Source organism: Lycium barbarum, chromosome 4 (assembly GCF_019175385.1).
Source record: "Lycium barbarum isolate Lr01 chromosome 4, ASM1917538v2, whole genome shotgun sequence".
NCBI classification, from domain to species: domain Eukaryota; kingdom Viridiplantae; phylum Streptophyta; class Magnoliopsida; order Solanales; family Solanaceae; genus Lycium; species Lycium barbarum.
The window spans coordinates 7,108,822-7,114,832 of NC_083340.1; the positions used below are offsets into that span (position 1 = coordinate 7,108,822).

The window sequence follows — 6,011 nt, forward strand, 5'->3', positions numbered from 1 at the left end:
TTCTCAACTCGAACCTATGCCTATAATATTGGTAGAATCAGGAGTTTCCCAAAGCGGAATTGACCGATGGTGCTTGGTCAAAGCTCCGGTAGGCAGCCATTTGCTTGTCAAGGTTGAGTCCCGAGCTTCTGTCGGCCTTGACATTAAGCCACTATCTATACATGTATTTTCAGCCTGGACTAACGAATCATTTTCTTCTCGAGTCGTATCAAACAATGTGCTTGAGTTGCAGGAGATTGGCGGGCTTTCTGCCTGACACATTTCCATTCTTTCGGATTAGTAAATTTATTAAAACAAGAAGCCCGTCTAGCTCAGTTGGTAGAGCGCAAGGCTCTTAACCTTGTGGTCGTGGGTTCGAGCCCCACGGTGGGCGTTTCTAGTTTTAGCCCATTTTTTCTTAATGGGCCGACCTGATTCCCACGTGACACAACCACAAATAGCCCAAACAGTTGGGTCAGTACTACTTAGCCCAAACAAAGTCTGTTTCAGTGTCATTACTAAGTTTTTTTTTTTTTTTTTTTTTTTTTTTTTTTTTTTTAATGTTTATGACGAGTACATACAAATACAAGCCACAAATGATTCTTGGTTTTCCCTATTTGTTTGAATTAAAGTGGTGGTTGATGTAGACTTGATTTAATATTGATTAACAAGTACAAGTATGGGGCAAATGTATTATTGAATTTTGTTTTAGCTAATTTTGATTAACAGTGGACGTTTCTAGTTTTAGCTAATTTTTTCTTAATGGGCCGACCTGATTCCCACGTGAAACAACCACAAATAGCCCAAACAGTTGGGTCAGTACTACTTAGCCCAAACAAAGTCTGTTTCAGTGTCATTACTAAGTTTTTTTTTTTTTTTTTTTTAATGTTTATGATGAATACATACAAATACAAGCCACAAATGATTCTTGGTTTACCCTATTTGTTTGAATTAAAGTGGTGGTTGATGTAGACTTGATTTAATATTGATTAACAAGTACAAGTATGGGGCAAATGTATTATTGAATTTTGTTTTAGCTAATTTTGATTAACAGTGGACGTTTCTAGTTTTAGCTAATTTTTTCTTAATGGGCCGACCTGATTCCCACGTGAAACAACCACAAATAGCCCAAACAGTTGGGTCAGTACTACTTAGCCCAAACAAAGTCTGTTTCAGTGTCATTACTAAGTTTTTTTTTTTTTTTAATGTTTATGACGAATACATACAAATACAAGCCACAAATGATTCTTGGGGTTTTCCCTATTTGTTTGAATTAAAGTGGTGGTTGATGTAGACTTGGTTTAATATTTGATTAACAAGTACAAGTATGGGGCAAATGTATTCTTGAATTTTGGGTCATCCTTTCTGGCCCACCCCCCACACAACCCCCCCCTCCCCCCAAAAAAAAAAGGAACCCCATAGTAAGTAAATAATAGTAGTGACCAATTATTTGTGTAGTGAAGCAGGTTGCTAACAAAGGAGCAGACAAATTCAGCTCCAAATTTATTCTTGTTAGACCAATGGAATGGGAGTGATGGCCTGTTTTCAATTTAAGGTTCATTCATCAATCAATACCCAATTTCACCTGCTTTTTCCATTCCATTTATGCACCTAAAAATGGTACACCAATGTCCCATTCCCAACAATTTCATGCCCAAAGTCTAGACTAGCCCATGCCTATATGCTCTGTTAGGGTTTCCTATAGTTAAGAAATAAGTAACTTATGAGGTTTTGGAGTGGAGCTATAGTAACGTGCGTTCAGACAAATTCAGTACTGGAGCTATCTATAGTAACGTGCGTTCAGACAAATTCAGTACTAACTTTTGGTTAGATCACGTATTTGTGTCTGGAAATTCATTAAAAATGTCTCAATATTTAATGAAGAATCGACCTAAATAGCTGGCCATGCAATCGCTAAACCTAAAAATAGCTTACGGATATATGATATCTGCATGATCTATGCATAGTATATAATTGTTGTATATTCAGTGTCTAAATTTGCGTATACTAATTAGAAAAAGTAAACAGTAAATTCGGCCGACTTTATTTGCAAACTCAACAATGGATTTGGTGTCTGGTTCAAAACCCATAAACTGAATCTTGATTCAGCGTCTGATGATAAGGTGTTCTCAAAGTTTATAATGGATTGATATAGGTAGTCGTCTTTCACACATTAAGTGTTCATTCAATTTTCGGTGTGTTCTTTCCCTTCTTTCCGTGTAACAAGAATGAAATAAAATAATGAGGGTCTACTTTAACATTTTTGGGACTAAACTCGTCCTCTAATGAGACTTGTCAAAGTATTAAGGTTTATAGTTGACATGCTGATTATTGAGAAAAACTCTTCCTTTGAATGGTTAATGGCGTGATAGGCGAATTCAAAATTTAAATTTGATGCGTTCGATCTTTAATTTTTTTTTTTATCACTGAATTTGTTGAGCTTTAAAAATTATATATGAGATCAAATCAAATACATTTATTAAGCTTTTATTATGAATTTTCTCATATATATGTATGATCCGCGCACATCAAAAATATTGATCTCAAATGAAACCCCATCCATAAAAAATTGCATCTCACTATTGTGTTAGGTGATCACTATATTCGAACTCATACACTGTGGTCTAAATTGTGACCTCTTACCGTTATAATCAGAATGTAATTGTATTCAAGCTCGGAATATTACCATTCAAATTTATCTTGATAACTGAACTGCCTTTAGTGGATAAATTTTTTGGAAATTAAAAGGAAGGTTTGTGTATAAACATGAGGGGAATTTTCTCAAATCTTAGATTCCAGGAACTTTGAGGAAAGGTGATAACATAGCAGTTATTGCTTGGAAATTGAAATTTCACAAGGTCCTGTAAGAATTACCTCAAAATAACTTTGGGTTGGATGAAGAGGTTCCCTTATGTGGGGCAATTTAGGCTATGAAAATATGGTTGTCCAACTTACCCAAGTTTGGCGGGTCATTGATTCTTTAATTGATTAATATAGTTCATTTTGATCCTTTCAATTCAGTGCATAGAAAAGTTGGGCTTTTTTGTAGGACAAATTGACTTATAAGAAATTTTCTCAAAATATTTTTAAACATGAGTATCATTTTTGTTTGATATGTTATATATAACCGTATTAAAGAAAATAAAAAGACTATTAGGTACTTAAACTAATTATAAAAAAATTTAAAAAAAAAAACTTGGTAAGAACTAGAAGGTTAGATTATGACCAGTTTGTTCGCCCATTTTAGCCCAAGTAAATTCTGAGCATTGTCATTAACCGACGCATTTATTAATTTAACCTATTTTAACCCGACCATTAACAACTCTAAAACTTCCCCTTTTTCATGTGAACCTGTTTGAATTTTTGTCAATGATCTCATCATGCATTTGCATTTCTAAAAAGTTCTCTCTCTTTATTGGGCAGAAGCATGATTGAAACCTCCATTTTATGAATAAATTTTACATACCCAACATAATTTAAATGATCGGAGTTTCACTTGAAGCAATAGTGAAATTTTACCTATTTTGATGACTAATACAAACTTTACAAATATTTGCTTCAAATTTTGAAGACAAGAATTTGCATATTATGGAATCCTTATAAAACTTATAGTCTACTCGTATATTTTTATACGTCACCTTTTTTTGGTCATATGTCACATATTTTTTCTTCTCTATTATTTTGAATGGAATCCTCTTATAAAGGTATACATATATTCTCATAATTTTTCATGACAATGACCTGCAAATTGCAAATCATGCTGTGAATTGCTAATGTTTTTCAGGTGATGTTGTGTATGTGGATCAAAACAAGTGATGTCATTTTCTGGCATATTGGAATAAATTATATGGAGAGTATATACTGTATCGTTAATGGGTTTACTTACTTTCTTTGAACTAATAAGAGTTAATTTTACTAAATTATATTGGCTTGAAATGAGAGGCCTCGGGTCAATCACATCTACATACATAGCGTTTTCAATTCCTAAACTATTGACCAATCTAATTTTTCGACCTAGCACATTTGGCTCCACACTTCTGATCCGTCAAGAGGATAATTCATGGATGAAAGTACTAAAATTGTATTAAATCTTTAATACAATTTTGTAAATTTTTATTTTATCGTATTTAAATTATTAAATAATATTTTATAACAAAAAAAGAAGAAGTTACTATACGACTCTACTCTTTTTTTTCCCAGACTACGACTATATGGCCCTTTCCCGGACCCCGTACATAGCGCGAGCTTGGTGCACCGGGCTGTTTTTTTTTTTTTTAATACGACTCTACTCATGAATCATGAAATTCATGAATTATATTTTGTAATAGAAAAGTATCTCAATTTTGCTTAAGTGTCATAATAAGTTGCTAGGAGGAAACAAATGAGATACTTTCTGTGATATTTAGGTAAAGTCGAGTGACATTTTGAATACTAAAAATTATTTAATGACTTTTACGATACTGAGACAAAACTCTACCTCTTCGGGCAGAGTTTTAGGTTCAAAATTCTGTCTTGCGAATCCAAACCTATGCCTTGCAAATTTTTTTTTTTTTTTTTACTGAGATAGGGTTCGAACCTAGAACCTTGGATATTTGGCGAAGGGCAAAAATTAAAGGCCATCAATTTGAAGGGAAAAAATTAAAGACCACCCGAAAAGAAGGATAATCCGAGCAAAAAAAATGAAATGAGCTGGGCTAAGATGAGCTTAAATCATAACTCAATCTGCCTAATTCTTTAAATTTAATTTGTTTTTTCGTTTTGATATTTATTTGTTTAAAATATGCCTTCTAAAAATATTTTGACTTAGTTTATTCATGGGCAATTGAACTACATATTAGCCAATTTTTAGATGAGCTAAGTTAGGCGGATCAAGAATTCAAGATGGCGATGAAATAATAACCCGCTCAAATTAAGAGGGATTGTCACTCCTACTCCTAGTTCTAATGCTGGAGAGCATTTTATTTTGGGTTCGTTGATTAGACAAATAAATAAATAAAAAATAGCTATACAGGAGCTACTAACGTTCCACATCATAGTATTCCATTATTAAAACACAATACACAATCAATACATCACGTTAGGTTATATAATAATAGTAGAATTAAAACCAAACGTCCAAATGAAAATAAACGAAAGTGAGATCCAGGTGGATGCAAAAAAAAAAAAATTGAAAAGGGCTCATCAAGATTTTATTGTCTTAAAATCATGTGGTGATGGCTTTCCCATTTTTTATTGCTTTCCTCACTCATTGGCCCTTTGTTCCTTTTTTCCTATCTACCTTTTAAAAAGTTAAGAGAATTATACACATCCACATACCTTTTTTTTTATTTTTGTATTTATCATAATAATTTCTTCGGCTTTATTCTTTAGCTTTCCTTTTTCCCTTTTCTTTTTTCTTCCTCTTGGGAGACATCTACAAAGAATGTTGTCATCTCAATCTTAACCATACACATGTGTTAGAATCTTACATAGTATACCACCTATGGCATTATTATATTTTACTTTTACCCTACAAGGTAAAATGTCATTCATAGGTAAATTATTACAGTTCTTTAATAATTAGAATTTGTAATCATAATTCTCAACTTAAATCCAACTGGCGAAATCACAAGCCTGACAGAATTGGTTTGTATTTCATGATTCGAAACCTCAACAACAACCGTGTACACCCTCCGTCTTAAATAATCTGGGACCGATTAAATAAATTTCCATTTTTTCATTTAAGTTCATATCATATCATCATTATAATAAAATTAAAAAATATTTAAAAATAAAACAAATAGTAATAATAATAATAAATAAAAGTTGATACGAGTCTAAAACATATTCTCAACTAGTAGTTATCACCTATATGGATCTTTTTCAATCGTGTCCTATCTTTAGCTAATTGTGTATTAGTACCAAGCATTTGCATGTCTTTTGAGACCACTTTCTTCCATGTAATTTTAGATCTACCTAACCCGTCCCCTTTTAACATCTTCACTTACTGTAGTTTCACACCTACGATCCGGTGCTTCTATAGGTAGACATAA

General features: G+C 32.7%; 1 non-coding gene across 1 annotated transcript; it reads left to right on the plus strand.

The window, feature by feature from the left end:
- The first annotated feature begins 300 nt into the window (after nucleotides 1–300).
- On the plus strand, nucleotides 301–373 carry TRNAK-CUU (transfer RNA lysine (anticodon CUU)). Its single transcript has one exon. It is a non-coding gene; the product is annotated as a tRNA-Lys (tRNA).
- The last annotated feature ends 5,638 nt before the right edge of the window (nucleotides 374–6,011 follow it).